Source organism: Pongo abelii, chromosome 7, assembly GCF_028885655.2.
Source record: "Pongo abelii isolate AG06213 chromosome 7, NHGRI_mPonAbe1-v2.0_pri, whole genome shotgun sequence".
NCBI classification, from domain to species: Eukaryota; Metazoa; Chordata; class Mammalia; order Primates; family Hominidae; genus Pongo; species Pongo abelii.
In genome coordinates this window covers 160249919-160260910 of record NC_071992.2, presented here as the reverse complement: position 1 = coordinate 160260910, position 10992 = coordinate 160249919, and the positions used below count along the sequence as shown (strand labels likewise).

Genomic DNA, 10992 nt, shown 5'->3' with positions numbered 1-10992 from the left:
AGCCATGAAAATTCAGGGTCCTACAATGTCAGTGAAGTTTCTAGGAATCCAATAGCCTGGGGCATGTTAGAATATCGCCTAAAAGATGAAATACACCAGGCACAATGGCCTGTAAAATCCCGGCTACTCAAAAGGCTGAGGTGGGAGAATTGCTTGAGCCCAGGAGTTCTAGGCTGCAGTGAGCTATGATCATGCCACTCCAGAGTGCGTGACACAGTGAGACACCATCTCTAAAAAAAAATTTTAAGATGAAAGACACATTGTGGCCAGGCGCAGTGGCTCACGCCTGTAATCCCAGCACTTTGGGAGGCCGAGGTGGGCGGATCACGAGGTCAGGAGATCGAGACCATCCTGGATAACATGGTGAAACCCCGTCTCTACTAAAAATACAAAAAATTAGCCGGGCGTGGTGGCGTGTGCCTGTAGTCTCAGCTACTCGGGAGGCTGAGACGGAAGAATGGCGTGAACCCGGGAGGCGGAGCTTGCAGTGAGCTGAGCTCGTGCCACTGCACTCCAGCCTGGGAGACAGAGCGAGACTCCGTCTCAAAAAAAAAAAAAAAAAAACAAAGACACATTGTGTACCTCACACTACCTGCCACTATAAACCGGGCATATCTGCAGGCCTATGTGCTTTTTCACAGCTGATACTGGAGCCCTGCAACCCGTTCACCAAGTAGTTCATGGTCTGCTGGCTTTGAGTTGGCCCCCGGGCAAGAAAAGGCTCTGCAGTAAGACCAGCACTCAATGCCACCCGCTTCACCACTTGAGCCCTATGACCCAATAGATCAGTGACACTCAGACTGTCAGTTGCACATATGAATACTGTTTGAAGCTTCTGGAGAAACCCAGTAAGAAAATCACAGCACAGAACCCCAGAGGTTTTTTTTTGTTTTGTTTTGTTTTGAGACAGAGTCTCGCTCTGTCCCCCAGGCTGGAGTACAGTGGCACAATCTCAGCTCGCTGCAAGCTCCTCCTTCCGGGTTCACACCATTCTCCCGCCTCAGCCTCCTGAGTAGCTGGGACTACAGGTGCCTGCCACCACGCCCAGCTAATTTTTTGTATTTTCAGTAGAGACGGGGTTTCACCATGTTAGCCAGGATGGTCTCGATCTCCTGACCTCATGATCCACCTGCCTCAGCCTCCCAAAGTGCTGGGATTACAGGCGTGAGCCACCACGCCCGGCCAACCCTAGAGTTTTAGAGCAAAGTCATGCCCTCATCTGCATAAAACTTTTTTTTTTAGACAGGGTCCTATTCTGTCACCCAGGCTGGAGGGCAGTATTGCAATCACAGCTCACTGCAGCCTTGACCTCCCAAGGCTCAAGCAGTCCTCTTGTCTCAGACTCCCAAGTGGCTAGGACTAAAAGTGTGCACCACCACACCCAAAACTATTTTTTTTTTTTTAATTTTTTTAGTAGAGACACTGTCTCACTGTGTTGCCCAGGCTGGTCTGAAACTCCTGGGCTCAAGCAATCCTCCTGCCTCAGCTTCCCAAAGTGCTGAGATTACAGGTGTGAGCCTAAGCTATTCTTCTTTTGAGAAAAAAACTCTGGTTTGCTATGGGGCCCTGGCAAGCACTGATGCCTAACCACAAGACACCCAATAACTACACCATTTGCGATAGTCATCATGAACCGATGGTACCAGACCCACCAAGCCATGAGGTTGGGCATGTGTACCAGCAATTCATCATCGAATGAAGATGAAACATAAGAAACTGGATGTGCAAAGGTCCTGGCAGCTCAGATGCCTGTGACACGGGGTGCTCCTCCATCACCTCCTCCCTCTTAATCCACAACAATGGCATCATGGGAAGCTCCTCATGGTCACCTGACTGACAAGGAAAGAAAAGCAGCCCTGGTTCTTAGACAGTCCCTCGTGGTGTACTGAGCTTCAGCCTTAAGTCAGGAGTGTGCCTGGCAATGAGAAGCAGTTTGAGCTGTGAATTTTGTTGTCCACTTTGTCGGGACTAAGAGATCCATGGAAGAAAATATTGACTTTGTTCCTGGTGGTAGTTAATGGTTTGGCTAGATAACAAAAAAAGCAGGCTTGGGAGATTGGTAAGAAGCATATCTGGGAAAGAGGATGTGGGTGCACAGCACAGAAGGTGAAGATGTTGTTCACCTTTGTAAATGTCCACCAGAGTCATGCATTTTGGGGAGACGTACCAAGAGGGATCATCAGGAGGATGACGCCATGCACTGTGGATGGCAGTCATGCTTTCCAGCCACCTTCATGCTTTATCAAGGAGCAGCAGCAGAGATGGGGGCTTTGCATGGGCTCTACAACATAGATCTTCCTCCCCCCAAGGCTGCCACCACTGAATGCTGAAACTTCCAGCAGCAGAGATGGACACTGAGCCCCCAGCATGGCTCTACTTCTGGGGACTCAGCCACCTGCCAGCAGGCTGACCACACTGAACCCTTTCCATCATGAAGAGGCACTGTGTGTCCTCACTGGAGGAATGGATTCTAGATATGAATTTGTTCTCGACTGCAATGATGTTGCCCATGCCACCATGAGTTTATAAAATATTTATTCCGGCCAGGCACAGTGGCTCACACCTGTAATCCCAGCACTTTGGGAGGCCAAGGCGGGCAGATCACTTGAGGTAAAGAGTTTGAGATCAGCCTGGCCAACATGATGAAACCCCATCTCTACTAAAAATACAAAAATTAGCCTGGCGTGGTGGCAGGCGCCTGTAATCCCAGCTACTTAGGAGGCTGAGGCACAAGAATTGCTTGAACCTGGGAGGCGGAGGTTGCAGTGAGCCAAGATCACGTCATTGTACTCCAGTCTAGGGACAGAGCAAGACTCCATCTCAATAAATAAATAAAATAAAATATTTATTCCACATCATGGTAACATATACAACATTGATGCTAAGGAACTTATTTTCCAGCTAACTTCTTTCCCATGGAAAGCACTGGTCTTGCTAGGTATCCTGGCTCAAGAGGAGCTGGCGTGACAGAATGTTTAGTGGCCTTAAGACCTGGTCGCAGTGCCAGTTGGGAGATTGTATCCTGAGAATATATCATTGTATCTTATGGGATGCAATATATGCTTTGAATCAGTGACTGATTTATGGTGCTATGGGGGAAAGCTCTATAATAGTCCCGGCTATCCTTGCTCCTGGTATTCACGCCTTGTGTAATTCCTCCCCCTTGAGTGTGGGTGGGACCTGTGACTTGCTTCTAACCAAGAGAACACAGCGAAGGTAATGGGATGTGATGTCCATCATTCCTGTAATTACGTTACATAAGATTGCTACCCGGCTGGGCACGGTGGCTCACACCTGTAATCCCAGCACTTTGGGAGGCCAAGGCAGGCGGATCATGAGGTCAGGAGATCAAGACCATCCTGGCTAATGCGGTGAAACCCCATCTCTACTAAAAATACAAAAAAATTAGCCGGGCATAGTGGTGGGCACCTGTAGTCCAAGCTGCTCAGGAGGCTGAGGCAGGAGAATGTCTTGAACCCAGGAGGCGGAGCTTGCAGTGAGCTGAGATCGGGCCACTGCACTCCAGCCTGGGCGACAGAGCAAGACTCCATCTCAAAAAAATAATAATAATAAAAAATAAGATTGCTACCTTTGTCTTGATGGCAGACTCTCTCCCCTGCAGGCTTTGATGAATTAAGCTGCCATGTTGCAAGATGTCCTAGGCAGAGGCTCATGTAGCAAAACTGACATCTAGCAAGACATGGGGGCCCCTCAGCCCAACCGCCTGCAAGGAACTGAATTTCATCAACATGCACGGGAGCTTGCAGGCGCATCCTTCCCCAGTCGATCCTTGAGATGAGAATGCAGCCCTGGCTGAAACACCTTGGCATTAGCCTTGTGAGAGGTGCTGAGCCAGAGGATCCATTTAGACTGTGCCAGGACTCCTGACCCACAGAAACGGCCGGATGATAAGATAGTCATGAAGTTTGTGGTTACCTGTTAAGCAGCAATGGCTCCTGAGGGGCAGACAAAGCAGCAGCAGCCATTGTCATGGCCCCTCCCCACACTGTTGCAAGCCCCTCCCGCTCTGGCTGAAGTGACTTCCAGGGATTTAAAGAGCTGGTGCCTTTTTTCCCTCTTAATTTTTCTCTTTTTCTCTTCTTAGGAGCCAAACATGAAAGGCTAGGACATTCGAAACAACTGTATGTACTGGGGAAATTAGAAAGTGACCATAAATGCCAAAGAAAGGCTCAGAAGAGTCCCAGAAAGACCTTAAGTTTATACCCCAGCTGAGCCTTGGAAAGAGACAGCCTACAACAAACAGTAGAAAAGAAAAGAAAACAAACAAAACCCAGCAAACCCTGGGGAAGGAGGAGAGTCTGATTTCCAGAGTTACCACATTATTAGATTCAAATGTCCAGTTTTCAACAGAAGTTCACAAGGCATACAAAGAAACAGGAAAGTACAGCCAATTCAAAGCAAAACAAAAATAAATCAACAGAAACTATCTCTGAAAAGCTGGGAGCGGTGGCTCACACCTATAATCCCAGCACTTTGGGAGGCCGAGGCAGGCAGATCACCTGAGGTCAGGAGTTCGAGACCAGCCTGGCCAACACGGTGAAACCCCCGTCTCTACTAAAAATACAAAAATTAGCCGGGTATGGTGGAGGGTGCCTGTAATCTCAGCTACTTGGGAGGTTGAGGCAGAAGAATCACTTGAAACCGGGAGGCAGAGGTTGCAGTGAGCTGAGATCACACCACTGCACTCCAGCCTGGGAGAAAGAGCAAGACTCCGTCTCAAAAAAAAAAAAAAAAAAGGAACTTTCCCTAAAAATAACCTTGATGGCATGGCTACTAGACAAAGACTTTAAAACAATTATCTTAAAGAACTCAAGCACTAAAGGAAGACATGGAAGAAGTCAAGAAAATAATGTATGAATGAAATGGAAATATTAACAAAAAGGCCAGGTGTGGTGGCTCACACCTGTAATCCCAGCACCTTGGGAGGCTGAGGTAGGTAGGTCACTTGACCCCAGGAGTTGAAGACCAGCCTGGGCAACATAGCAAAACCCCGTCTCTGCAAGAAATAAAAACAAAAACAAAAACAAAAATTAGCCAGGCATGGTGGCACACACCTGTAGTCCCAGCTACTCAGGAGGCTGAGGAGGGAGGATTGCTTAAGCCCAGAAGGTCAAGGTTGCAGTGAGCTGCGACTGTGCCACTGCACTCCAGCTTGGGTGACAGAGTGAGACCCTGTCTCAAAAAAAAAAAAAAAAAAATGAACAGAGACTAAGGGACCTGTGGGACACCATCAAACGGGCCAACATATATATTTTAGGTACCTCAGAAAGAGAAGAAAGAGAAAGGGGCAGAGAGAATACAGTCATGCATCACTTAACAACAAAAATATGTTCTGAGAAATACATCCTCATGTGCTTTCAACACGTGTGAACATCGTAGAGAGGACTTATACAAGCCTACATGGTATAGCTACTGTATACCTAAACTATATGGTATATAACTTATTGCTCCAAGGCTACAAATATGTACAGTATGTTACTGTATTTAATACCTAGGCAATTATAACACAATGGTAAGTATTTGTGTATCTAAGTACATATAAACATAGAAAGTACAGCAAAAATACAGTATTATAATCTTTGAGGACCACCATCATATATGCAGTTCATCGATGACCAAAATGTCATTATGCAGCTTATGACCATGTTTGAAGAAATAATGGCTGAAAACTTCCCAAATTTGATGAAAGACATGAATATAAACATCCAAGCAGCTCAAGTAACTCCAAGTAAAATGAACTCAAAGAGACCCACACTGAGACACATTATAGTCAAACTTTTGAAACGCAAAGTTAGAGAGAATCCTGAAAGTAGCAAGAGGGAAGCAACTTGTCACATACAAGGGATCCTCAATAAAATGACAAGCAGATTTTTTATCAGAAACTTGGAGGCCAGAAGGCAGAGGGCCAATATATTTAAAGGGCTAAAAGAAGGGCTGGGTGCAGTGGCTCACGCCTATAATCCCAGCACTTTGGGAGGCCGAGGTGGGCAGATCACCTGAGGTCAGGAGTTTGAGACCAGCCTGGCCAACACGGTGAAACCTCCGTCTCTACTAAAAATACAAAAATTAGCTGGGTATGGTGGAGGGTGCCTGTAATCTCAGCTACTTGGGAGGTTGAGGCAGAAGAATCACTTGAAACCGGGAGGCAGAGGTTGCAGTGAGCCGAGATTGTGCCATTGCACCCCAGCCTGGGCAACAGAGCAAGGGTCCCTCTTAAAAATAAAAAAATAAGAAGAAGAATAAATAAAGTGCTAAAAGAAGAAAAAAAACTGGCAACAAAGAATCCTATATCCAGCAAAACTATCCTTCACATGTGAGGAAGAAAATAAGACATTCCCAGATAAATAAAAGCTGAAGGAGTTTGTTACCACTAGACCTGCTCTGCAAGGAATGCTCAAGGAGGTCCTGCAGGTTGAAATGAAAGGACACTAGATGGTAACTCAAAGCTGTTAAGAAGAAATAAAGATCTCAATAAAGGTAAACATGTGGGTAACTTCTAAGTCTATGTTTGTTTTCTATAGGATTTAAGATATATAAATTTTTTTTTTTTTTTGAGATGGAGTCTCGCTCTATTGCCCAGGCTGGAGTGCAATGTCGTGATCTCGGCTCACTGAAACCTCTGCCTCCCAGGTTCAAGTGATTCTCCTGCCTCAGCTTCCCAAGTAGCTGGGATTACAGGTGCCTGCCACCACACCCAACTAATTTTTGTATTTTTAGTAGAGATGGGGTTTCGCCATGTTGGCCAGGTTGGTCTTGAACTCCTGACCTCAGGTAGTCCACCCATCTCGGCCTCCCAAAGTGCTGGGATTACAGGCCAGAGCCACCACACCCAGCCCATATTTTTAAATTATTAGTTTAAAAGCTACTATTACTATAATTTTGGTTTGTAACTCCACTTTTTTTCCTAGATAATTTAAGAGACCAGTGCCTTTATAAGAATTATTTATGTTTTGGGGTACACAATGTATAAAGATGTAATTTTGTGACATCAGCAACTGAAAGGAGCGGAGACAAAGCTGTAAAGGAACAGAGTTTTTTATGTTATTGAAGTTAAGCTGGTATAAATTCAAATTGGAGAGTTAGAACTTTAGGGTGTTAAACGTAAACCCCATAGTAACCACAAAGAAAACCTATAGAATATATACCAAAGGAATTGAGGAAGAAATTCAACCATTTCACTACAAAAAAATAAACTAAACACAAAAGAAGACAGTAATTCAGGAAATGAGGGACAAAAAAAGTTATATGGCATATATAAAACAAATAGCAAAATGACAAAAGTAGGTCTTTTCTTGTCAGTAATTATTTATTTTATTTTATTTTTTGTTTTTTAGAGATGGGGTCTTGCTGTATCACCAAGGCTGGAGTGCAGCGGTGCAATCATAGCTCACTGTAACCTCAAACTCCTGGGTTCAAGTGATCCTCTCATCTCAGCCTTCCGAGTAGCTAGCACTACAGGCACATGCCACCATGCCTGGCTAATTTTCTGTAGAATGTGGCCCAGGCTGGTCTCCAACTCCAGGTCTCAAGCAATCCTCTCATCTCAGCCTCCCAAAGCACTGGGATTACAGGAATGAACCACTGTGCCCAGCCTCTCCTTATCACTAATTACTTTAAATGTAAATGGATTTAAATTTACATTTAAAGTAATTTAAAAAAATTTAAATGTAAACTCTCCAATCAAAAGACAGAGATTGGCAGGATGGATTAAAACCCCTGATCCAAGTATATGCTGTCTACAAAAGATTCACTTTAAATTAAAAAACACAAACATTGAAAATGAAAACATAGAAAAAGATATTCCATGCAAATAGAAACCAAAAGACAGCAGGAATGACTGTACTCGTATCAGACAAAATAGATTTTTAAATCAAAAAAGTTCACAAGGGAGGTTGGGCAGGGTGACTCACACCTGTCATCTCAGCACTTTGGGAGGCCGAGGCGGGCGGGTCACCTGAGGTCGGGGGTTCGAGACCAGCCTGACCAACATGGAGAAACCTCGTCTCTACTAAAAATACAAAATTAGTTGAGTGTGGTGGTGGGTGCCTGTAATCCCAGCTACTTGAGAGGCTGAGGCAGGAGAAATGCTTGAACCCAGGAGGCGGAGGTTGCAGTGAGCCGAGAACGTGCCATTGCACTCCAGCCTGGGCAACAAGAGTGAAACTCCACCTCAAAAAAAATAAATAAATAAAAATAAAAATAAAATTTAAAAAAAAGTTCACAAGAGACAAAGAAGGACATTATATATCAAAAAAAAGTTCAATATAGCAAGAATATATAATAACTATAAATATATATGTACCTAATGTCTGATCATCGAAATATATGAAGCAGGCCAGGCATGGTAGCTTACACTTGTAATCCCAGCATTTTGAGAGGCTCAGGTGGGCAGATCACCTGAGGTCAGGAGTTTGAGACCACCCTGGCCAACATGGCAAAACCCCGTCTCCACAAAAAATACAAAAATTAGCCAGGCATGGTGGTGAGCACCTATAATCCCAGGTACCAGGAGGTGAAGATTGCAGTGAGCCGAGATCATGCCACTGCACTCCAGCCTGGGCAACAGAGTGAGATTCTGTCTCAAAAAAAAAATATATATATATATTTATGTATATATTTATATTTATACGAAGCAAAAGCCAACACAATGGACTGAAGGGAGAAATAGACAGTTTTAAGTTGGAGATAATACCCGCCCCCATATGGATAGAACAACCAGACAGAAGATAAGAAGATAAGTAAAGAAGTAAAGGACTTGCTGGGCATGGTGGCTCACACCTGTAATCCCAGCACTTTGGGAAGCCAAGTCGGGTAGATCACTTGAGCTTAGGAGTTCAAGACCACTCTGGGCAACATGGTAAAACCCTGTCTGTACAAAAAATACAAAAATTAGCCAGGCGTGGTGGCGCGCGCCTGTAGTCCCAGCTACTTGGGAGTCTGAGACAGGAGAATCGCTTGAGCCTGGGAGGCAGAGGTTGCAATGAGCCGAGATTGTGCCGTTGCACTCCAGCCTGGGTGACAAGAGTGAAACCCTGTCTAAGAAAATAAAAGAAAGGAGAAGAAAGGGAAGGGAAGGGAAGGGGAGGGGAGGGGAGGGGAGGGGAGGGGAGGGGAGGGAAGGGAAGGGAAAGGAAAGGAAAGGAAAGGGACTTAACACAATCAACCAACTAGATCTAACAGACATACAGAACACTCTAGCCAATAACAGCATATACATTCTTCTCAAGTGTACATGGGATATTTTCAAGGGTAGACCATATGTTAGGCCACAAATTAATTCTCAATAGGTTTTTTAAAATCACGCTGTGCAAAGTTTCTTCTCTGACCACAGTGGGATGAGGTTAGAAATCAATAACAGAAGTAAAAGTGGAAAATTCACAAAATGGTGGAATTAAACAATACTACCTAACTTTATAACTTAAGAAAATACACAAAGAAGACCAAACTAAAGCCAAAGCTAGCAGAATAAAGGAAATAATAAAGATTAGAGTAGAGACAGACAAAATAGAGAATATAAAAACGTAGAGAACACAAATGAAACTAAAAGTTGGTTCTTTGGAAGGATCAACAAAATTGACAAACTTTTAGCTAGATGGACTAAGGAAAAAAGAGAGAAGGTTAAAATTTCCAAGACCAGAAATGGAAGTGGGAACATTACTACTGATTCTAAAGAAATAAAAAATATAGGCTGGGTGTGGTGGCTCACGCCTGTAATCCCAACACTTTGGGAGGCCAAGGTGGGTGGATCACGAGGTCAGGAGATCGAGACCATCCTGGCTAAAAGGGTGAAACCCTGTCTCTACTAAAAATATACAAAAAATTAGCCGGGCGTGGTGGCGGGCACCTGTAATCCCAGCTACTCGGAAGGCTGAGGCAGGAGAATGGCGTGAACACCTGGGAGGCAGAGCGTGCAGTGAGCCGAGATAGTGCCACTGCACTCCAGCCTGGGCAACAGAGTGAGACTCCATCTCATAAATAAATAAAATAAAATAAAATAAAATAAAATAAATAAAAAATATCATAAGAGAGTACTCTGAACAATTATATGCCAACAAATTGAGTGACCTAGATGAAGTGGACAAATACCTAAAAACACAAAACTTATCAAGACTAAATCATGAATAGGAAATCTGAATAGACATATAACTAGCAAGGAGATTAAATCAGTAATCAAACATCTCCAAACAAAGCCTGGGCATGGTGGCTCACACCTGTCATCTCAACACTTTGGGAAACCAAGGTGGGAGGATCACCTGAGCCTAGGAGTTCAAGAGCCGTCTGGACAACATAGTGAGAACCCATCTCTACAAAAAATTAAAAATTTAGCCAGACATGATGGCACACACCTGTAGTCCCAGCTACTTGGGAGGCTGAGATGGAAGGATGGCTTGAGCTCCAGAGGTCGAGGCTGCAGTGAGCTGGGATTGCACCACTGCACTCCAGCCTGGGTGACAGACTGTGCCCCTGTCCTCTGCTCAAAAAAAAAAGAGAGTGAGAGAAACCAAAACCAAAATAAACAAAGAACACTCAACAAACTAGAAACAGAAATTTATTCAGCCTGATATAGAGCATTTGTGAAAAACTAACAGCAAACATCATCCTCAATGGTAAAAGGCTGAAGGATTTTTCTCTAAGGTTAGGAACAAGGCAAAAATGCCTGCTCTTTCCACTCTATTCAGCATAGTGCTGGAAGTTCTAGACAGAGCAGTTAGGCAAGAAAAAGAAATCTAAGGCATCCAAATTGGAAAGGAGGAAGTAAAATTATCTCTGTTTGCCAATGATATGATTTTATATGTATGAATAGAAAACCCTAAAGATTCCACCAAGGGCCAGGCACGGTGGCTCACGCCTTTAATCCCAGCACTTTGGGAGGCCGAGGTGGGAGGATCGCTTGAGGCCAGGAGTTCAAGACTAGCCTGGGCAACATAGTGAGACCCCATCTCTACAAAATAAAAAAAATAGCCGGGGCGT

The 10992-nt window shown here is 44.4% G+C and overlaps 1 protein-coding gene across 14 annotated transcripts in view; it reads right to left on the bottom strand.

The window, feature by feature from the left end:
* IQANK1 (IQ motif and ankyrin repeat containing 1) overlaps positions 1-10992 on the bottom strand; it is a 54457-nt gene that overhangs the window by 31168 nt on the left and 12297 nt on the right. The window lies entirely within an intron of this gene.